This window comes from Heteronotia binoei, chromosome 4, assembly GCF_032191835.1.
Source record: "Heteronotia binoei isolate CCM8104 ecotype False Entrance Well chromosome 4, APGP_CSIRO_Hbin_v1, whole genome shotgun sequence".
Lineage (NCBI taxonomy): Eukaryota > Metazoa > Chordata > Lepidosauria > Squamata > Gekkonidae > Heteronotia > Heteronotia binoei.
The window spans coordinates 180,754,202-180,778,229 of record NC_083226.1 but is presented as its reverse complement, the minus strand read 5'-3'; the positions used below and the strand labels follow the sequence as shown (position 1 = coordinate 180,778,229).

Sequence of the window (24,028 nt, the reverse complement as noted above, 5' to 3'; positions counted from 1 at the left end):
GAGACTCTTCGGAGTGGAGGGCGGGATATAAATCCAATATCTTCATCTTCTTCTTCTAATGTTCTTGGGTTACTTGAAAAAAAAAGTGCTGTGTTATCACTGCAGTTTTGAAAAAGGAATATTGCAGAAACAATAATGGCCCACTTAAAAAATAGTATCGCTAGGTCATTTGCTATTTTGAGCTTTTCTGCAGTGGTCCCTAAGTCTTAACTTAAGTGTAAGTCTGAGAAGCAGTTGATGAAAGTCTTAAGTATGAAGCAGCAACTATAGGGTAGATTGCAGGTGAGTCAGTTTCTGGCCCTGCTGGAGGGGAGGGTTAACATCTTATGGGGATACACTTAGTCATCATACTGGTATCTTAGGAAGCTGATGATCCTGCAACATTGGAGTCAGTGCCTTTTTAAATTTGTGATTTCCAGCTTGTTTCCTTGGTTTTCCTGTAAGTGACTATTAGGAGTCTAGCCTAGCCCTCCTCCAGCTGCCAAGGAATCATCTGTATTGTCTTAACATGAGTCAGTGGGGAAAGGTTGTAAAATAAAATAGCATAGTCAAGAGAGTGTCCTCTTTGGTGGCCTTGGCAAGCAAAATGTGTAGGCTTTAGAACAGCTGCTTTTACCCTGGATCAGAACAGGAGCTGAATTTGAATGTAGGGGAAAAGGAAAAGAACGTAAGTAAACTGTAAAAAGCAACCCGTCTTCCTCAGCATGCTACTACAAAAGATCCTTGTTGCTTTAATATCCTTTGCATTTCTCTGATAGTGGGGGTTTTTTTTTGGTCATATTGCATTGTTTTCCAGCAGAATTCCATGTCTGGATATTTACCAACTTAGTCTGCGCAAAGCCGCCCTGAGCAACTAACTAACTAGAAGTATGTCTGATGCCTTTAACTTCATGTACTGTATATATACCACTGCTGATAAACCATGGGGAGTTGCCTTCTGTTTATCCCTGTGCTCTTGTGTTATATGGAGGTGTGTTAATTACTGTAAACACGTTTGATGTATAGTCTGGACCTGAGAAAATACCTTGTGTTGCTGTTCCCTCTGATGCCCGCAGGTATTGTGAACTTTTATTTATTTGCCTGTTTTCACCAATATATATATATATATATATATATATATATATATATTGGTGAAAACCGCCAAATAAATAAAAGTTCACAATGCTTGTATGCATGTGTATGAAAACTACTGTTTAATATTACTGTTGCTACGGGTTGGGTAAGGACCACAAATTTAAGTTAATCCTCCTCCTTCCCTTTCTGCTTGAGCGATAAGTAGTTATGTTCCCAGTGTTGTTTTAACTTTTGAAGTCAAATCCTTTTAAAGTAGTTGCTAAATATAATACAAAAATTGGGTGTCATTACTTGTTTCCTGACTTTCCTTAGCTGTACTGAGTTCCTTTCTGCTTGAACACAGGGTCTTTTACAAAAGGTTATGCATAGGTTTCGTAGTTTTGTGCATTAAACTTTTTAAGCAGCTGAGTTAAATCTCATGTCTACTGATGATGCTGCTGTCAATCTGCAGTAGGCCTGCCTGTGTTGTTACATATGGAGAATGTTGAAGTGGGGTGTATGTTCTCCAAGATTAATTCATATAAATCATACTCATCACACATGAAGGCTTATCCCCAAAATCAAGTTTTGTTGGTCTTAAAGGTGCCACTGAATTCAAACTTTGTTCTTTTGCTTCAGACCAACATGGCTACCCACCTAAAACACTTTATTTGTTTACTTCCTTTATACTCTGTCTTTCTCACCAACGAAGACTCAAACCAGCTTAGATCTTTCCTGCATTTTATCCTCACAACATCCGTGCAGGGTAGGTTAGGCTGAGTGTGGGTGACTAGCCCAGTGTCACTCAGCAAGCTTCCATGGCAGAGTGGGGATTTGAACCTGACTCTCCCAGATTGTAATCTGACACTCTGACCTACAATAATGCAATGCATCAGTTCTTACTTGTTACTGAAGGTGGGGGAGGGCATCGGACAGCAGCACTTTCTGTGACTCAGTGTGAATGTAGGCAAATTATGAAAAGGAAAGCAGGAAGGGATGAGCCAGTCCTCGGCTCTCATGGTCTTTTCTTACATGCCCAGGATAATGCTGGCCCTGGCGGTGGACCTCCTGATGGCCCCTGGGTTTTGGCCACTGTGTGGCAAAGAGTGTTGGACTGGATGGGCCATTGGCCTGATCCAGCAGGGCTTTTCTTATGTTCTTCTGTGACACAGAGTGTTGGACTGGATGGGCCATTGGCCTGATCCAACAGGGCTTCTCTTATGTTCTTATGTGACAGAGTGTTGGACTGGATGGGCCATTGGCCTGATCCAACAGGGCTTCTCTTATGTTCTTATGTGACAGAGTGTTGGACTGGATGGGCCATTGGCCTGATCCAACATGCCTTCTCTTATTTTCTTATGTGATACGGAGTGTTGGACTGGATGGGCCACTGGCCTGATCCAGCAGGGCTCCTCTTATGTTCTTATGTGACACAGAGTGTTGGACTGCATGGGCCACTGGCCTGATCCAACAGGGCTTCTCTTATGTTCTTATGTGACTCAGAGTGTTGGATTGGATGGGCCATTGGCCTGATGCAACAGGGCTTCCCTTATGTTCTTATGTGACTCAGAGTGTTGGACTGGATGGGCCATTGGCCTGATCCAACATGGCTTCCCGTATGTTCTGAGTTCTGATTGCTGCTTTGGGGTCAGGAAGGAATTTTCCTCCAGGACAGATATGTCCAGGGATCCTGGACATTTTTTTTTTGCCTTTCTCCGGGCAGAGCGCAGGGGTCACTGAGGGAATTGTGGGGAAGCCAGTTGTGAATTTCCTGCACTGTACAGGGGGTTGAGCGAGATGACCCTTGGTCCCTTCTAGTTCTTATGTTTCTCTGAACTGAGCTCACACAGCCCAGTTCTCTCCATTCCAGTGTGAAAGGAAACAAGCTTCAGCGATTGCCATGAGTGGAGGGCTTGGAGAACCACTCCGCTTTTTTTGTTGTTGTTGTTAGGATTGGGAATGTTTTCTACCTCACCCCCTGTGTTTATGTTGCACATGGATAACACATCTCTTTTTGGCTAGCACTTCATTAAAAAGAAAGAATGACCGTAAATATTTGAATGTTATTTTTTTAAAGGTGGGAGCCAGTTAGAGGATATTTTTTGGTCACAGAATCATAGAGTTGGAAGGGACCTTCAGGGTCATCTAGCCTAACCCCCCAACCACACAATGCAGGAAATTGACAAATGCCCCCCCTCGCACACTCACAGTGACCCTTACTCCATGCTCAGAAAATGGCAAAAGAATCTCCAGGATCCCTAATGTAAAAAGACATTGGACAATTTTTTTAATATGAATGGGAGAAAAGAAAGACATTGACCTTTGCTTGGTTAGGGGTACCTTTATAACTGAACTTAAGTATATAACCTCGGCAGGAGTCTAGTAATGGAGGGAGGGGGGATTGAAAATATCATATGGGTTAGAGATAGCAAGGATATAATTAAATGTTGTAACCATATGTTAATAAAATTGTTTAAAACCAAAGAATCTCCAGGATCCCTGGCCAAACTGGCTCAGAGAAAATTACTTCCTGACCCAAGGCAGTGATCAGCATTTCTCTCAATGCGTAAGAAAGGGCTTTGAGAACTAAGCACTGATGCGACCCTTCCTGCCCTCCTTCTCATGATTGACCTAATTCACAGGATCCTCATTGCTGTCAGATGGCCATCTAGCCTCTGTTTGAAAACCTCCAAAGGAGGAGAGTTCACCTCCTCCAGAGGAAGCCTGTTCCACTGAGGAACTGCTCTGTCAGGAAGTTCTGACAAAAGTGCTTTTGATTTCATTTCAACCTGTTGGTTCTGGTCCCACCTTCTGGGGCAACAGAAGACAACTCCGCACCATCCTTTATATGACAGCCCTTCAAGTACTTGAAGATGGTAGTCATATCACCTCTCAGTCATCTCTTCTTCAGGCTAAACATACCCTTCTCCTTCAACCTTTCCTCATAGGACTTGGTCTCCAGACTCCCCACATCTTTGTTGCCCTCCTCTGGAGACGTTCCAGGTTGTCTGTATCCTTAAATTATGGTGCCCAAAACTGAACACAATACTCAGAGCAGAATAAGGCGATAACCATCCCTTTGCTTGATCTGGACACTATACTTCTCTTGCTACAGCCCCAAATCCCATTTGTGTTTTTAGCTACCGTATCACACTGCTGACTCATGTTCAGTGTATAGTCCCCAGATCTTTTTCGCACATACTACTGCCAAGATAAGTCTCCCCATCCTATAATTATTCTTTTGATTTTTTTCCTACCAAAATGCAAAACTTTACATTTATCCTTGTTAAAATTCATTTTATTGGTTTTAGCCCAGTTTTCCAGTCTGGCAGGATCATCCTGTATCCTGTCTCTGCTACATAATTCCTACTTTGTTCTACTGCTTCAGACCAACACGGCTGCCCGCCTGGATCTTCTTTTGTATTTGCTACCTCTCCCGACTTAATATCCTCTGCAGGTTTAATAAGTATTCCTTCTAGTCTTCATCCAAATCATTGATTGAACAAAACTGGTCTTAGAACCTACCCTTGGAGAGCCAGTTTGGTGTAGTGGTTAAGTGTGCGGACTCTTATCTGGGAGAACCGGGTTTAATTCCCCACTCCTCCACTTGCACCTGCTGGAATGGCCTTGGGTCAGCCAGAGCTCTGGCAAAGGTTGTCCTTGAAAGGGCAGCTGCTGTGGGAGCCCTCTCCAGCCCCACCCACCTCACAGAGTGTCTGTTGTGGGGGAGGAAGATAAAGGAGATTGTGAGCTGCTCTGAGACTCTTCGGAGTGGAGGGCGGGATATAAATCCAATATCTTCATCTACCTCACAGGGTGTCTGTTGTGGGGGAGGAAGGTAAAGGAGATTGTGAGCTGCTCTGAGACTCTTCGGAGTGGAGGGCGGGATATAAATCCAATATCTTCATCTACCTCACAGGGTGTCTGTTGTGGGGGAGGAAGGTAAAGGAGATTGTGAGCCGCTCTGAGACTCTTCGGAGTGGAGGGCGGGATATAAATCCAATATCTTCTTCTTCTTCTTCTACCCTTGAGGAACTCCGCTTGTCACTCCTCTCCAAGAGGACGAGGAACCATTCACAAGCACTCTTTGGGTGCAATCTGTCAACCAGTTGCAGATCCAACTAACAGTAGTAGGATTCAAAACCATATTTTTCCAACGTGTCAACAAGAATATTATGTAGAACCTTCTCAGAAGTCTTACTAATGACATAAGGTTGCTTGAAATTCAATAGGTAGTAGTTCTGAATATAAAATGAAAGTATGGCGGGAAACTATATGCGTTGCCCTCAGCTCCGTGGCAAGACAAACATCTGATGGGTATGCAGATAAACCTGGCTGCCTGGCAGTGTGGCGTCTTCCTACTCGTCGCGTGATGACCTGGATCGGACCAAAAAGCAATCAGTTCAAAGCTAGCGAAAATAGAAGCGTCAGATGAGGATTTTTTTTAAAAAAAATGTACCCGTAACTTAATCAAAGCGTGTTTTGGAAAGTGTTTTTTCCTCCGCTGAAATAAACAACTCCGAGGTGAAAATTGAAAGTAGGGCTTGTTTCAGGCAACCCGGTGTCTAATGATAAGTTCTGTCAGTGATTCTAAACTTGCTTACTCTCTTCTTATCCGGTCTGTGTGATTTGTGGGTATCTGTTTAGTGTGTGTGTTGATTTCATTGTCCTGACAATATCTGAGATATTTCTTTTGGGGGGGAAGAATATCGATGAATGGCCCTGAATGGCCCGGACTAACGTGATCTCATCAGAACTTGGTAGCTAAACAGGGTTGGGTAAGTGTTCAGGGTTGCTATGCAGAGACAGGTAGTGGCAACACACCTCTGAACATTTCTTGCCTTGAAAAACCCCAGTAGATGCCCATGAGTTGATTGCAGCATGATGGCACTTTATTTTCACTCTCTCTCTGTTTTTATACACACAAACACACACACACACATGCATACACAGAGGAAAAAAGGTGTTTATTGGGAGTCTCTTGTCTCAAATGCAATCCTTTTTTGGAGGAAGAGTTCAGGGTTTCCCTGTTTCTATGTTCCTTCCTATCCGAAACTGCAAGAAATTCTATAAGGGAAAATTGGGCAGTTAATTCCTTTTTCTTGTCACTTACATTTGTCTTCTAGAAGATTAGCTGGAGGAGCAGCTAACCTGGTTAAGCAGAGCGACTTGAATTAAAACCACCAAAGTGCTTCCAAAGCATTGAGGGTGCTTTGATCTTTCTTCAGGATTAAAAAAGCAAGTCACATCAAGTATTTCTGTTGAGGAAAGGAACAGTTTCCGTCCCCCCCCCCCCCCTTTGGTCTGTTGGGAGAAGGTGTTTGTGCTGCATTTCTAAGCCAAGTCATGCTGGCGTGTGCAGTTTGATGGGTGAACTCAGAATACGAATAGCAGATGACTCTGGCTACTTGGCTATTCTGCCACCTTGTCTGGTCTGACTTAATGAGGGGAAAGGCTTTTCGTTCCTTAGGAAACTTGCTGTAAGATTAGGAAGAGAGATGGCTCTCTCTGGCACCTGCAAAATAGAAAGCCCTTATTAAGGCAGTTCTTCAGCAGCTTTCTCCCCCCGAAAATATTTTAATCTTCTCCTTGCAAAGAGGTTAGCTAAGGGGAAGTGATAGGTTGGCCTTTAATTCCTACGGAGATCCTTTTGTGACATTTATTGATTGTAGAATATGTAAATATTTCTAAAAGGCACGGAACTATTGTGATGGGTTGTCTAATGTTACGGAAGAAATGGCTTTTAAAACACCATTTATTTTCCTACTTATCTGTTTTTGCTGCATATTCTTAACTCCTGTAAAACTAGAGGAGGCTGAAAGCTCGTCTGCGGTAAATATTCAGGGTTCTTTGTGTTTGCCAGGGATTTCAAACATGGAGATGGAGGGCCCCTATAAGGATATCTAGTCAAACTCCCTGCACAACTACCCCTCTCACTTCCCCAGTGACCCCTGCAATATGCTCACAGGAAGGGAAAAACCCCCCTGAGATCTCTGGGCCAGTCTGTCCTAGAGGGAAAGTCCTTCCTGACCCCGAAGTCGCAACTGGTACTATGCAGGGCATTGTGATTTTGCTTACTAATTTCTGTGAGCTGAATCCATCAGAAGAGCAGCAGTGTCTGATAGTTTACTAAAGTTTATTGCTGCCGCAGAATAGCCATCCAGTCGAAGACTGGAGAATACAGCAGCCCAGCAATTTACAGCTGACTTACTGTGACTCCCTTTAAGACAAAACAAAATTTTATTCAGAATGTAAGCTTTCATGTGCTAAAAGCACACTTCATCAGACAATAGGGTGGAATGGCGAGCGGTCCTAAATATAGAGAAAGTGGGTGGTAAGTTAGTATGTAGAGTCATGGAAATGTTTTTTAGCGGATTAAAAGAGTCACAGGTTGGGGTCTGGTGTTTGTTAGTTAGTGTTAACTGGGCTGAAACAACAAACCCAGGGTAATTAATTTGGAATAGCAGACTGATGACCATGCACTAAGCCCATTAAGTATCCTGGGTGTGTGAAGTCTGTTGTGTATATATATGTGTGTGTGTGTGTGTGTGTGTGTGTGTGTCTATATACGCACACATATCGGCTACTGTGTGACACAAGAGTGTTGGACTGGAGGGGCCATTGGCCTGATCCACCATGGCTTCTCTTATGTTCTTCTGTGACACAGAGTGTTGGACTGGATGGGCCATTGGCCTGTTCTGACATGGCTTCTCTTATGTTCTTATGTGACTCAGAGTGTTGGACTGGAGGGGCCATTGGCCTGATCCACCATGGCTTCTCTTATGTTCTTCTGTGACACAGAGTGTTGGACTGGAGGGGCCATTGGCCTGATCCAACATGGCTTCTCTTATGTGACACAGAGTGTTGGACTGGAGAGGCCATTGGCCTGTTCTGACATGGCTTCTCTTATGTTCTTCTGTGACACAGAGTGTTGGACTGGATGGGCCATTGGCCTGTTCTGACATGGCTTCTCTTATGTTCTTATGTGACTCAGAGTGTTGGACTGGAGGGGCCATTGGCCTGATCCACCATGGCTTCTCTTATGTTCTTCTGTGACACAGAGTGTTGGACTGGATGGGCCATTGGCCTGTTCCGACAGGGATTCTCTTATGTTCTTATGTGACACAGAGTGTTGGACTGGAGGGGCCATTGGCCTGATCCAACATGGCTTCTCTTATGTGACACAGTGTTGGACTGGAGAGGCCATTGGCCTGTTCTGACATGGCTTCTCTTATGTTCTTCTGTGACACAGAGTGTTGGACTGGATGGGCCATTGGCCTGATCCAACAGGGCTTCTCTTATGTTCTTCTGTGACACAGAGTGTTGGACTGGATGGGCCATTGGCCTGTTCCGACATGGCTTCTCTTATGTTCTTATGTGACTCAGAGTGTTGGACTGGATGGGCCATTGGCCTCATCCAACAGGGATTCTCTTATGTTCTTATGTGACACAGAGTGTTGGACTGGATGGGCCATTGGCCTGATCCAACAGGGCTTCTCTTATGTGACACAGAGTGTTGGACTGGATGGGCCACTGGCCTGATCCAACAGGGCTTCTCGTATGTTCTTATGTGACACAGAGTGTTGGACTGTCGAAGATATTGGATTTATATCCCGCCCTCCACTCCGAAGAGTCTCAGAGTGGCTCACAATCTCCTTCCCCTTCCTCCCCCACAACAGACACCCTGTGAAGTAGATGAAGATATTGGATTTATATCCCGCCCTCCACTCCGAAGAGTCTCAGAGCGGCTCACAATCTCCTTTCCCTTCCCCCCCACCACAACAGACACCCTGTGAGGTAGATGAAGATATTGGATTTATATCCCGCCATCCACTCCGAAGAGTCTCAGAGCGGCTCACAGTCTCCTTTCCCTTCCCCCCCCCCCCCCACAACAGATACCCTGTGAGGTAGATGAAGATATTGGATTTATATCCCGCCCTCCACTCCGAAGAGTCTCAGAGCGGCTCACAGTCTCCTATACCTCCCCCCCCCCACAACAGACACCCTGTGAGGTAGATGAAAATACTAGATTTATACCCCGCCCTCCACTCCGAAGAGTCTCAGAGCGGCTCACAGTCTCCTATACCTCCCCCCCACCACAACAGACACCCTGTGAAGTAGATGAAAATACTGGATTTATATCCAACTCTCCATTCCGAAGAGTCTCAGAGCGGCTCACAGTCTCCTTTACCTTCCTCCCCCACAACAGACACCCTGTGAGGTAGATGAAGATATTGGATTTATACCCCGCCCTCCACTCCGAAGAGTCTCAGAGCGGCTCACAGTCCCCTATACCTCCCCCCCCACAACAGACACCCTGTGAGGTAGATGAAGATATTGGATTTATATCCCACCCTCCACTCCAAAGAGTCTCAGAGCGGCTCACGATCTCCTTTACCTTCCTCCCCCACAACAGACACCCTGTGAGTTAGATGAAGATATTGGATTTATATCCCGCCCTCCACTCCAAAGAGTCTCAGAGCGGCTCACAATCTCCTTTACCTTCCTCCCCCACAACAGACACCCTGCGAGGAAGATGCTGGATGTATACCCCGCCCTCCACTCCAAAGAGTCTCAGAGTGGCTCACAGTCGCCTTTCCCTTCCTGCCCCACAACAGACACCCTGTGAGGTAGATGAAGATATTGGATTTATATCCTGCCCTCCACTCCGAAGAGTGTCAGAGCGGCTCACAGTCTCCTTTACCTTCCTCCCCCACAATAGACACCCTGTGAGGTAGATGAAGATATTGGATTTATATCTCGCCCTCCACTCCGAAGAGTCTCAGAGCGGCTCATAATCTCCTTTACCTTCCTCCCCCACAACAGACACCCTGTGAGGTAGATGAAGATACTGGATTTATATCTCGCCCTCTACTCCGAAGAGTCTCAGAGCGGCTCATAGTCTCCTTTACCTCCCCCCCCCCACAACAGACACCCTGTGAGGTAGATGAAGATATTGGATTTATATCTCGCCCTCCACTCCGAAGAGTCTCAGAGCGGCTTATAATCTCCTTTACCTTCCTCCCCCACAACAGACACCCTGTGAGGTAGATGAAGATATTGGATTTATATCCCGCCCTCCACTCCGAAGAGTCTCAGAGCGGCTCACAATCTCCTTTACCTTCCTTCCCCACAACAGACACCCTGTGAGGTAGATGAAGATATTGGATTTATATCCCGCCCTCCACTCCGAAGAGTCTCAGAGCGGCTCAAAATCCCCTTTACCTTCCCCCCCCCCGACAACAGACACCCTGTGAGGTAGATGAAGATATTGGATTTATATCTCACCCTCCACTCCGAAGAGTCTCAGAGCGGCTCACAGTCTCCTTTCCCTTCCTCCCCCACAACAGACACCCTGTGAGGTAGATGAAGATATTGGATTTATATCTCACCCTACACTCCGAAGAGTCTCAGAGCGGCTCACAGTCTCCTTTCCCTTCCTCCCCCACAAGAGACACCCTGCGAGGTGGGTGGGGCTGAGAGGGCTCTCCCAGCAGCTGCTCTTTCAAGGACAACCTCTGCCAGAGCTATGGCTGACCCATGGCCATGCTAGCAAGTGCAAGTGGAGGGGTGGGGAATCAAACCCGGTTCTCCCAGATAAGAGTCTGCACACTTAACCACTATACCAAACTGGCTCTCCACACCAAACTGGCTCTCCACACTGTCCTACCTTTACAGAATGCAAGTGAGCAAACAAAGTTATAAAAAAGTAAAATGCATAATGGCAGCACTGCAAACAATAAATCATATATTAAAAATGGCATGGGAGAATGCTTGAAGGCAGAACCGTGCCTTCTCCATCTGGGGCTGTAGCTAAAACCCTTGAAACTCATACCTGGTCTGGAAAAGAAAGTACGTATTTGTGAACCCAGATCTTTCATACAAAATTTGTGTTGCGAGACAGGGTTAAGACTCACTCGATGAGCTGCGATGATTTAATCTTGTCTATCGTTGCGCTTCGCCCTTTATATTATTCTAACGGCAGAGGTGAAAGAGAGCTAGGAGTCTCATGCCATGGAAAATGCGTTAACTGTAAATAACAGAATCTGCAGTAATTAGATATTTAGAGTGCTTGTGAGTGCATCATCTCTTTTAAATCTGCGTTGCTGTTTATGGATAAGTGATTGCAGGAACGGGGAGCCTTCGGAAGGGGGGAATGAAATGGCTTGCACCTGGCAGACTTGCCTTTCAATCTCGGCAACCAGCTCTACGTCCTTGTTGTGCTCAACCGAGGTCTGTGCCTGTGAAATTATTTATATATATATATAAATTTTTGTACTAGGTCAGGAACGTTGACCTTTGCACCCAGACTGAGAGAACAACAGAACTTTGTGTCCGCTTCTGAACTGCTTGCAAAGAGAACCAGTGTGTTGTAGTGGTTATGAGTGTTGGAATAGTATCTGGATGGCCCAGGTTCAAATCTCCACTCATGCCGTGGCTGCTGCAGGCAAGGTTTTTCTGCAGTGCTGAAGCCACAGTCAGAGTGACTCTACCCACTCACCCCCCGCCTCTTGCTCCCTCCCTTGCGCCAGTTGCTCATGGGCTGGATAACAGCCCTGGACAGGCCGGTTCTGGCCCCCGGGCCTTATGTTTGCCACCCCAACTTTAAGCCTTAATACATACACGCAGGGCTTTTTTTTTATAGCAGGAACTCCTTTGCATATTAGGCCATTCCCCGCTGATGGAGCCAATCCTCTTGGAGCTTACAGTAGGCCCTGTAATAAGAGCCCTGTAAGCTCTTGAAAAATCGGCTACATCAGGGTGTGTGGCCTAATATGCAAAGGAGTTCCTGCTATATATATAAAAAAACCCCTGCATATAAGACTGCATCACCCAGTGGACTCCCATATGCCAACTTTCCCCATCAGACATCCTTGTGTCTGCTCTTGGGTTATTTCTACCCCTCGTGTTGAGTTCAGTCCTTTGGAATGCCTTCCCAGATTCGGGGGTGAGTTTCACTTTCTTCATTCAAGAAGTTCAAAACAGTTTTCTTTCAAAGGCCATTTGGCGGAGATTAAATTGTTTTGGCAGATCCCGCTGTGTTTTTTATGTTGTGTGTTCTATTTTTTGTGTGATTTATATCTTTTTTATGAAGCAGACCATGTTTGTGTGTTTCTTTGAAAAAGTACAGTAATTCTTGTTATCTCCCCAATCGTTTCACTTGTCCTTTCGTGTTCTTTCAAGCTCTGGTACTGCTGTTCAAAATTTTATTTAGTTTATTATTCAGTTAAAGGAGTTAACAGATCTGTGGCTACATCCTGGGTTTGGTGGTATAACACTGGCCATTTTATTTCAGTTCTCTTCAGCCTTTGGAGCTTCTCCGTCAACCCTTTGATCTCTTTTTTCTGTTCTCGCCTGTCTATAAGTGTTTTGTTCCCTTGCTTTTACTTCACTCCTGTTTTTCTCTTGTGCTAATTACAGTCATGTTAGGTTCTTGCTGCTGGATTTCTTCCTCTAGTCTCTTGGTAGGTGTTATTTCTCTCACATAAGTGTTGGCTGGCCCAGAGGAACCCCTTGCAGTGGAAACTGCCTGTAAGGTTTGGTTGTGGCTTGGATCACGCTACTTGGGCAATAAACAAGTAGGGGAGGGACGGTGGCTCAGTGGTAGAGCATCTGCTTGGGAAGCAGAAGGTCCCAGGTTCAATCCCTGGCATCTCCAAAAAAAGGGTCCAGGCAAATAGGTGTGAAAAACCTCAGCTTGAGACCCTGGAGAGCCATGAATGGGGCTGTGGCTCAGTGGTAGAGCATCTGCTTGGTAAGCAGAAGGTCCCAGGTTCAATCCCCGGCATCTCCAACTAAAAAGGGCCCAGGCAAATAGGCGTGGAAAACCTCAGCTTGAGACCCTGGAGAGCCATGAATGGGGCTGTGGCTCAGTGGTAGAGCATCTGCTTGGGAAGCAGAAGGTCCCAGGTTCAATCCCCGGCATCTCCAACTAAAAGGGTCCAGGCAAATAGGTGTGAAAAACCTCAGCTGGAGACCCTGGAGAGCCATGAATGGGGCTGTGGCTCAGTGGTCGAGCATCTGCTTGGTAAGCAGAAGGTCCCAGGTTCAATCCCTGGCATCTCCAACTAAAAAGGGTCCAGGCAAATAGGCGTGAAAAACCTCAGCTTGAGACCCTGGAGAGCCATGAATGGGGCTGTGGCTCAGTGGTAGAGCATCTGCTTGGGAAGCAGAAGGTCCCAGGTTCAATCCCTGGCATCTCCAACTAAAAAGGGTTCAGGCAAATAGGTGTGAAAAACCTCAGCTGGAGACCCTGGAGAGCCGCTGCCAGTCTGAGAAGACAAGACTGACTTTGATGGACCAAGGGTCTGATTCAGTATAAGGCAGCTTCATATGTTCATATGTTCAACAAAGACCTGTAGCCAATGGGTGGCAGCTGTTTCATCTTGGTGTTTTAGACAAGAAACCAAGATCGGAGATGGTGTTCTGGGAAGAAGGGGGTCCTGTTGAGTACAGTTCCACGTCCTCCATAGCAGTGCCTTCTGTTGAGAAAAGTAAACACGAGCATCATGCTCTCAGTAAGCACAGTTGCAAAAACAGATTTTATTTTTATCCCGCTTTCCCAATAATCCTCCTTCCAGGCAACCGACATCAATAAAGAGAGATGGGCACAGCTCCAGGCTTACAGAAAGGAAATGGAGCGGAGGGGAAAAGTTGGAAGATTTGCTTGGCAGTCGGCATTTATACCCAGTTAAGATGGACTGACTGTCCCGTGGGGGTGTTCTTGCTTGAACGAAAGGGTTGGAACTGTCCTGTAGTCCTTAGTCCTTTGTATGGTGACAGAGGCTATCATGCCCTTTCAGCTTTCTTCTCAGGATGCTGGGCAGTTGAGAGGAGAGGGTTTTGTGCTAGGGAAGGGGAGGCAGACTCCCAGCGTGTGCTTTTTCTCTAGCACAGCGGTAGCCAAACCTGCTTAACATTAGAGCTGCCTAGAATAAACGTCAAGATGTTTGAGAGGTGCAAGACAGAGTGGAAAGAGAGTAAATAGGTGGGGGAAGGAGAGGTGGAAAGAAAGCAACTTTAAATGCATTCTCCAAGCCAGCCGAAGGGGCGGTGGGGGGTTTGAGAGCCAAACTATACGTGTGAAAGAGCCAAATGTGGCTCCTGAGCCACAGCTTGGCCTCCCCTGCTCAGCAGATGACGTGGGGTGTGGCTGGTCTTCTGTTGCCATAATGTTCTTCCTGGGTGCAATCTCCCAGTGGCCATTACTTCTCCTCAGGATAGTTTTTTTCTTGCAAAAAGGGCATGGCTCTGCAGGAGAGCACCTACTCTGCATGCAAACGTCTTGGTTCAAACACTAGACCAGGGGTCCTCAAACTTTTTAAATAGGGGGCCAGTTGACTGTCCCTCAGACTGTTGGAGGGCCGGACTGCCGTTACTGTACAAGGCCGCAGGCCGTCAGTTCTCCGTCTTCTGCATCTCTCTCCCTTCCCCACACAACACACCCCGGCCTGGGAACTCACCTCACCTCGGTATCACCTCACACTCTGTCTCCGCCGCCTCAGCCCAGTGCTGGAAGTGTGCGTTGCTAACGCGAGTTTAGGTCGAACGTCACTTCCGGTCTGATTTTGCCATAACCTGGCGGGCCGCATAAACGTCCTCAGCGGGCCGCAGTTAGAGGACCCCTGCACTAGACTATCCAGTTAGAGCACAGGTGGGCAAACTTGCTTAACGTAAGAGCCAAACACAATAAAAGTTGTATGTTTGAGAGCCACAAGATGAATGTCAGAAGGGAGGGTGGGAGGAAGGAAGGAAGGAGAGAGGTGGAAGGAAAGTAACTTTAACTTTAAATGCTTTTTCCGAGGCACTGGCTTGGCTTGGAGAAGTGATTTAAAGAGACAAATGCCTTCTCCAAGCCAACTGATGGGGCTGGTGGAGGCTTCAAGAGCCACACAATATGTGTGAAAGAGCCACATGTGGCTCCCGAGCTGCAGTTTAGCCACCCATGAGTTAGAGGAGCTTGGGCAGCAGATGTTGGGAAATGCTTGTTTGAGTTTGAGACACTGGTAGAATAGACAAGTCTGAGCTAGCTGCATGAACGGTCTGCCCTGGCATACAAGTTGTAGCTTTAGGAGTGACCTTTTGTGGCAATGGTTTTCCCCACTGAGGTCAAGTCTACACAGCTGTCAATGCAAAGTGTAGTGTTCTCCATAGCTGCGGCTGAGCAAATCTCCCTATGCCCTGGCTGTTCTCTGTGTTTCACGCTCAGTTATTGGATTAATTCTATACTTTCTAAAATGAAAGGTAACATGTTCCATTTGAAAAGATGATGTTATACAGTTATATACTACAGTAATATAACTTGGCAGTTTATTGTAATCTAGAACTGCACTCGTCTCCCACTCGGTATCAGCTCTGCAGCATATGACGTCCTGCTTTGCAGAGGCTGCCAAGCTATTCGGCCTAGAAGTTAGTCTGAAGAAGACAGAAGTTCTCCACCAGCCTGCACCCCAGGAAGATTATCACCCTCCCTGCATCACTGTGGGTGAATCAGTTCTGAAGACAGTCCAGCAGTTCAGCTACCTGGGGTGCATCATCTCCTCAGATGCCAAGATCGACAAGGAGATTGACAACAGGCTGGCAAAGGCAAACCGTGCCTTTGGCCGACTGCACAAAAGAGTGTGGAGCAACAAGCATCTGAAAAAAGGCACAAAGATCAATGTTTACAAAGCGGTTGTGATGACAACCCTCATCTACGGCTCCGAATCGTGGGTTTTACACCGTCATCACCTGCGACTCCTTGAGCGCTTTCATCAGCGCTGCCTTCGCACCATCCTCAACATCCACTGGAGTGACTTTGTGACCAACACTGAAGTTCTCAAGCGGGTGGAGGTTACCAGCATCGAGGCACTGCTGTTGAAGACGCAGCTGCGCTGGGCAGGGCATATTTCTAGGATGGAAAACCACCGCCTTCCCAAGATTGCCCTGTATGGCGAACTCTCCACCGGCCATCGAAATAGAGGGGCACCAAAGAAGAGGTACAAGGACTCCTTGAAGAAATCCCTTGGCACCTGTCGCATCAACCATCACCAGTGGTCTGACCTAGCCTCAGATCGCAAAGCATGGAGGCACACCATCCACTAGGCTGTTTCTTCTTTTGAGAACGCACGCATAGCTGGTCTTGAGGACAAAAGGAGATTGAGTGTCACGGCTGGGGCCGGGTCAGGCAAAGTCCAGAGGCAGTCCGAGGTCTGTAGCCAGTAAGCAGGAGGGTCTGAGGCGCCAAATCCAAATCAGTGTACAAGTATCGCAGGTCCGAGGTCCAGAAGCCGAGGTCAGGGAGTCCAGAAGTCAAAAGCCAAAGTCAGGGAGTCAGGAACCAAAGTCAAGCCGGAGTGGATGCTAGGATGTCAGGGAGATGACTAGTTGCTTCCACAAAGCCTCCTCCCAAAGCCCACAGCTATATAGCCCTCTGCTGGCTGTTGCCCGTTTGGGCTAATTGCTGGCTCAGGGAGGCAGCCAGGATCCTGTCATAACTCAAGCATCCTTGCTCTTAGGAGGGCCAGAATCCTCTCAGAACTCAGGGCTCAGGGAGCGTCTTGCTTGTGAGCGTGCCGCCCTCCTCCGATCCCTGAGGTCCTGCCGGAGGCGGTCACGCACACGAGCCACCCGAGAGGGCGAGGCAGGGGGGCTGGGATCTTCTCCAGCAGGAGGCAGGGGCACTGGTGCAGGTGGCAGGGGCACAGTTTCCTCGTCAGACTCAACTTCCTCTGCAGGGTCCCCAGCACCCATGACACTATCCCCCCCCCCAGGGCCCCCCTCCGTCGAGGGACCTGGAAGGTCGGGGTGGTCGTTGTGGAACCGGTGCACCAAGTCCGGGGCATGAAGATTGTCCTCGGGCTCCCAAGACCGGTCTTCTGGGCCATATCCCTCCCAGTCCACCAGGTATTGGAGGCCTCCACGATGGTACCGGGAGTCCAGGATCTGGCGCACCTCATATTCTTCCTCGTCATCCACCAACACCGGTGGTGGCGGCGGTGGGCAAGGAGGCCGAGCTGGGTCAGGGGGTGCAGCTGGAACAAGGAGGGAGCGATGGAACACAGGGTGAATGCGGAGGTGGGGTGGCAACTGGAGCCTGAAGGCGACGGGGTTTATTTGGTCCGTGACGGGGTAGGGTCCAATGAACCGCGCATCCAGCTTGTGAGACCGACCAGGCCGGCGCAGGTAGCGAGTTGAGAGCCACACCTGATCCCCTGGCTGGATTGGGGGGCCTTCCTGCCTCTTCCGGTCCGCAGCCAGTTTATAGGCTTCCTTGGCCCGCTGTAGCTGCTCCCGGAGCAAGTCTTGGCTGGCGCGGAGTTCTTGCAGGTAGGCCTCGACGGCGGGGACATTCGTGGGTGGCAGGATCGCCGGGAAGAACCGAGGGTGGTACCCGTAGGTTGCAGCAAACGGGGTCATTTGGGTGGACGAGTGGACCGCGTTGTTGTATGCAAACTCCGCTAGAGGCAACAGACTGGTCCAGTCGTCCTGCTGGTAGCAGGTGTAACAGCGGAGATATTGCTCTAGCGTGGCATTGGTGCGCTCTGTCTGACCATCAGTCTGTGGGTGGTAGGCTGAGGACAGGTGCACTCGAGTACCCAGGCTGGAATGGAGGGCTTGCCAGAACCGAGAGGAGAACTGGGGGCCCCGGTCTGAGATCAGGTGGGCTGGGAGTCCGTGCAGACGAAAGATGTGTTGCAGGTAGAGCTGGGCTGTCTCCTGAGCTGTGGGAAGTTTCGGACACGGAATGAAGTGGGCCATCTTGGTAAATAGGTCGACGACCACCAAGATGCAAGTCTGACCTTTGGATCGTGGGAGTTCTGTAATGAAGTCCATCGAGATGGTGTCCCAGGGTCCTGAGGGTGCAGGCAAGGGCTGTAACAACCCCGAGGGTTTGGCCGGGACGTCTTTGGCCCGCCGACAGACATCACAGGAGCTGACATAACGGGCAACATCGGAGCGCACTCGTGGCCACCAGAATTCTCGCGTCAGCAAGTGGGTGGTCTTATGCTGTCCAAAGTGCCCGGCGGGTAACGAGTCATGAGTCAGGCGTAGCACTTCTGCCCGCAAGGGCCCGGGCGGCACATAGAGGCGTTCGCGGTGTAGCAAGAGACCGCCTCGAGTCGTGAACTCGCCTGCTGAGTCGTCTTGGAGTGCCTGGAGGTGTTGCTGGACCCAGGGATCGTTGGCCTGGCTGGCACGAATGTCCTCCACGAGTGTGGGTGAAGTGGAGGTGGCTGCAAATACTGAGGGCGGCAGGATGGGAGCAGCGGGCGCGGCCTCAGTTGAAGCAGGGGCGTATTCCGGTTTCCGGGACAGCGCGTCTGCTTTCCGGTTCTGGGTATGGGGGATGTAGGAGATCCGGAAGTCAAAGCGAGAGAAGAATAGGGACCACCGGATCTGGCGCTGGTTGAGACGGCGGGTGGTCTGGAGGTGCTCTAGGTTCCGGTGGTCAGTGAGCACTTGAACAGGGTGGCGAGCCCCTTCGAGGTAGTGCCTCCAAACCTCAAAAGCCGCCTTGATCGCGAGCAACTCCCTCTCCCAGATGGTATAGTTCCTTTCCGCAGCCGTGAGCTGGCGCGAGTAATAGGCGCAGGGCTGGAGTGGCTGAGACGGCTCCTCGCGCTGGGACAGCACTGCTCCCAGGGCCACGTTGGAGGCATCAGCTTCCACCGTAAAGGGAAGCTGGGGGTCAGGGTATCTCAGGAGTGGCCCGGTGGCAAAACGGGTCTTCAGGGTGGAGAAGGCGTTATCGGCCTCTGGGGACCAGCAGAAGGGTTCTTTGGGGCGGAGTAGTTGAGTCAGGGGTGTTGTCAGGGAGGCATAGGCCGGGATGAATTGCCGATAGTAGTTGGCAAAACCAAGGAATCGCTGCAGGTCTTTGCGATTCTGAGGAGCCTGCCAGGTCAGGACCGCTTCTACTTTTTTCGGGTCCATGAGGATCCCTTGCGGGGACACAATGTGACCGAGGAACTCGACAGAGCGCAGGTCGAAGTCGCACTTCTCCAGCTTGGCGTAGAGGCCATGGGTTCGTAGGCGCTGCAGGACCTGGCGGACGTGCTCGGCGTGCTGGGCAGGATTGCGGGAGTAAATTAGGATGTCATCTAGATATATGATTGCGAAGCGGTCGAGCAGGTCCCGGAATATGTCGTTCATGAACCTCTGGAAGACAGCGGGGGCGTTGGTCAATCCGAAGGGCATCACCAGGTGCTCGTACTGCCCGTACCGGGTCCCAAATGCGGTCTTCCATTCGTCTCCAGGTCGTATGCGCACCAAATTGTACGCTCCACGGAGGTCCAGCTTGGTATAGATTTGGGCCCCCTTTAAGCGATCCAAGAGTTCAGGGATCAGTGGTAGAGGGTACCGGTCGCGGATGGTGATCTTGTTCAGGGCCCGGTAATCATTGCACAGCCGGAGCTCCCCACTTTTCTTCTTCACGAAGAGGACTGGAGCAGACAGGGGAGAGGTTGAGGGTCGGATGAAGCCGCGTTTCAGGTTCTTATCTAGGAAGTCTCGCAGAGCGGCCAACTCAGGCTCCGACATTGGGTACAGACGCCCCACCGGGAGTGGTGCCCCAGGTACCAAGTCAATGGCACAGACATAGGGCCGGTGAGGGGGAAGCTGATCCGCTCCCGTCTCTTCGAAGACATCGGCGAAATCCGCATACTTCTGAGGGAGCTGAGGACCACCACTCGGGATGCCAGCTGCCAGAGTGGTGGGAGGAGTCAGATGGGGGCATGGGTCTTGGAAACGTAGTTCCTGCTGGGCCCAGTCCACGATGGGGTTGTGCAGCTTCAGCCAGGAAAGGCCCAGAATCAGTGGGAAGCGAGGCATGCGGGCGACATTAAACTGCAGCTGTTCTTGGTGCTGCTGGACGTGGAAGGTGATGGGACAGGTCTCCTGGGTGACAGGCCCAGAACGGAGGAGGCGCCCGTCAATAGCCTCCACCAGCGACGGAGTCTCTTTTGTCTGCACCGGGATCTGGTGCTGTTTTACAAAGGCGGCATCTATAAAACAGTGGGCTGCTCCCGAGTCCAGCATGGCATACACGAACAGCCAGCGTTCGTCAGGCAGACGGAGTTTGGCTGGTAGCAGGAACGGGCCCGGGGTATCAGCCCGCTGTTCGGAGGACCCAGCTAGTCGCCCCAGGCTGGGGGGTCCACTTACGCCTGGGGCTGCCCTTTTGGCGGCGGTGGCGGTGAAGGCCCGGGTATCTGATGCTTAGCAGGGCAGCCAGAGGCATAGTGGCCTGCCGTGCCGCAGTAGAGGCACAGATTCTGTGTGCGGCGTCTGGCCTTTTCCTCTGGGGTCAGGCAGGGTCGAGCAGCTCCAAGCCGCATAGGCTCGTCCTCGGTGCTGGTACGAGCTGAGGATGGGCGAGGAGCCAAGTGGCACGGCGCAGGGAGCTGGCGCCCTCTGGTCTTGGCTTGGCGGCGACTTTCCAGGCGGCCATCGATGCGGAGGCAGAGGGTGATAAGTTGTTGAAGCGTGGGTGGTGGCTCCACCCTGGCCAGTTCATCCAGGACCTCCTCTGCCAACCCCTCGGTAAACTGGTCCATCTGGGCAGCCTCATTCCACGCCAAGTCTTGGGCCAGGAGCTTGAATTCGGTGGCATACTGAGCCACCGAGGATTTGCCTTGTTTCAGTGCCCTGATCTTCCGGTTGGCTGTGGCTGCTTGGACTGGGCTAGAGAAAGCAGCAGACAGGTGGGCCTCAAACCCTTGGTAATTAGTTAGTAGGGGAGAGGATGCGACCAGCAAGGGTGTGGCCCATTTGGCCGCCTGCCCCTTTAACAGACTGATGATGAAACACACCTTTGTCTTGTCATTGAGGAAGTCCCGTGCTCTCAGTTCAAAGTACAGCCGACACTGTGCTAGGAAGGCAGGAAATTCTTCCACGGCACCCCCAAATCTGTCAGGTGGGGAAACTGGGCACTTGGCTGGAGCACTGGCCGCAGGTTGTTGCTGCAAGTGCACTACTGCCTGTGTTAGCTGCTGTACCTGGGCTTGGAGCGCAGCCAGTAGTTCTGTGGTTTCACTTGCTTCAGCATCCATCCTGTGGAGTGGGTGTTTGTCGGGTGGAAGCAATCTGTCACGGCTGGGGCCGGGTCAGGCAAAGTCCAGAGGCAGTCCGAGGTCTGTAGCCAGTAAGCAGGAGGGTCTGAGGCGCCAAATCCAAATCAGTGTACAAGTATCGCAGGTCCGAGGTCCAGAAGCCGAGGTCAGGGAGTCCAGAAGTCAAAAGCCAAAGTCAGGGAGTCAGGAACCAAAGTCAAGCCGGAGTGGATGCTAGGATGTCAGGGAGATGACTAGTTGCTTCCACAAAGCCTCCTCCCAAAGCCCACAGCTATATAGCCCTCTGCTGGCTGTTGCCCGTTTGGGCTAATTGCTGGCTCAGGGAGGCAGCCAGGATCCTGTCATAACTCAAGCATCCTTGCTCTTAGGAGGGCCAGAATCCTCTCAGAACTCAGGGCTCAGGGAGCGTCTTGCTTGTGAGCGTGCCGCCCTCCTCCGATCCCTGAGGTCCTGCCGGAGGCGGTCACGCACACGAGCCACCCGAGAGGGCGAGGCAGGGGGGCTGGGATCTTCTCCAGCAGGAGGCAGGGGCACTGGTGCAGGTGGCAGGGGCACAGTTTCCTCGTCAGACTCAACTTCCTCTGCAGGGTCCCCAGCACCCATGACATTGAGGAAGAATCGCACTGCTACAGCACCAACCCTAAATCAGACTTTTCCCTGCAGCCACTGTGGCCGGACCTGCCTGTCCCGCATTGGTCTTGTCAGCCACCAGCGAGCCTGCAGCAGACGTGGACTATTGCACCCTTCTTAAATCTTCGTTCGCGAAGCCAAGCCGAGAGAGAGAGAGAGAACATCCCCCCCCTTTCCCCGGAAACACATTTGTTCTCTCTCTCCTGGTCTTATACTTACACGGTAGCGTATATTTTGACACTTGGTTCCGTTGTTGAAAGCATTTTCCTCATCTGAATCCTGCGTAGCTTGAAAACACTCCATACGGTTGTTACAGCAATGGTGACTGGTATCCTAGACTGGCCAGCTGTACGAGCTCTCCTTGTGATCTGGCCTTGTGTTTGTGGTCACAGTGCTTATTCGGAACACTTAACAACTTGTTCAGGGGCTCTTGGTTTGGAAATTCACTCAGAACGGCCAAACAGCTGTTCTGGTGATGTGAACTGACCACAGCTGGCTGTTTTTGTCCCAGGTCAGCAGCAAGGGCTGTGACTCAGCGGTGGACATCTGTTTGGCTTGCAGAAGATCCCGGGTTCAATCCCCGGCATCTCTTAGCTAAAAAATCAGGATAGAATGATGTGAAAGACATTTCTCTTCCTGAAACCCTGGAAAGCTGCTGCTAATAAGGGTAAACAGTACTGATGTTCATGGACCAATGTCTGACTTGACTTGTTATGTATGAGGGTCAGAAATAATCTAGGAGAGCTGCAAGAATTATTTCCATGCAACATTGGAAGAAAAAAGGGAACCCGACTGTAGACAATTTGATAGTAAAAATAATGGAGATAGTTGAAGTAGATGAATTGACATATATTCTTAACGCTCAAACCGACAAGAATAAGATACAGATACTGGTCTAAGTGTAAATGAAAAACAGAATGTGTTACATTGTATTAAAATAATTAGGGAGAACGATAGAAGGTTGAAAAGGCAAGAACGAAGGGCGAAGGAATATATTAAAAATAATAACAATAAAAATAATAAATAGGAGATAGGAATATAATGGGGTATATAATGTTGCATATCATCAGTTGTTGTAAGGAGAAACTGCTCACCTCATCTTTGGTTTTTTAAAAAATTTATTATGTAAGTTTAAGTTTGTTTTGTGCTTTTTATGTTACGTAGAAACTTTGAATACATATTGCCATTAAAAAGAAATAATCTAGGATAGAAAGGAAGCTTCAAAGACAGATTGAGCACCTCTTTATTGGCCTCTTAAATCCACTTGCATTCCTTCCTGTAATTTTTGTTGATTTAACTCTTACCAGAAGAGCTGGTTTCTCTTGAACTGGAGTGAGAATCCTTGCCAGTCAGAATAAACTGACCTTGAGAGACCAACGGTCTGATTCACTGTAAGGCGGTTTCAAGTGTTCTCCTGTCCCATGTGCTTTCTCCACCTCCCCCCCCCAAAAAACCCCCCAAAAAACATACACATATTTGTTCCTGAAGAGGAAGGAAGCTGTCTCGCTGCCTTTAAGACAACAAAATGATGTACAGATCCAGAGCTGTGGCCTGAGTGTGAATTGGGTCTTCCCATAGAAGCCTACAAAGAACATAAAGGGGAGGAAACTTCAATAGTTTTTGCAGATATATAGGAGACAGAGGTATAGAGGGTAGGCTGAAGACTATTGCCATGGCCAGGATTAACCATTAACCTGCTGTTGTTTCCATTCAGACTGAATTTTAAGAACCTCCGTTGGTTTTAGGGTCTGCTTAGTATACATACTGGAACAGAATGGGATGGTGAAAATAGCCCAGTACTGAGGTTGGACATTCTGTTATTGGTGCCTGTAAGATTCTTCCTCTCAATCTGGCGCACTGTACGACAGCGGATGTTGCTTTGTTTCCAAGACTGGGCTCAGGAATACCTCCCGGGGCTTGCCATTTCAGTGAGCAAAGGCCTCCCGGGGTCTGCCATGGGAGCTGTTGCTGCAGTTTTCATTAGGAGTGGCTTTTGAGCTAGATGGTTAGTGAGAGTCTGCACCTGGCCCTCTTTGACAGAAGGGCCCTTTGAAGTGTTGAAGAGGAAATGTGTAAAGTGAGTAGATGAATCCCTGGCTTCTTTGGAGCAAATCCTGTGGAGGAAAATTGACTTCTTTTTCAAAGTGTGTTTTAAAAATTCTTGTTCACTGAACATAAGAACATAAGAGAAGCCATGTTGGATCAGGACAGTGGCCCATCCAGTCCAACACTCTGGGTCCCATAAGAACATAAAAGGGAACACAAGCTGTGGCAAATCAAATGCAAGACTG

The 24,028-nt window shown here is 49.2% G+C and overlaps 1 protein-coding gene and 1 non-coding gene across 2 annotated transcripts in view; both read left to right on the top strand.

The window, feature by feature from the left end:
- Nucleotides 1-24,028, top strand: part of UBAP2 (ubiquitin associated protein 2) — a 201,304-nt gene that overhangs the window by 5,226 nt on the left and 172,050 nt on the right. The gene's annotated exons all lie outside the window — the stretch shown is intronic.
- Nucleotides 13,186-13,257, top strand: TRNAP-GGG (transfer RNA proline (anticodon GGG)). The gene has a single exon. It is a non-coding gene; the product is annotated as a tRNA-Pro (tRNA).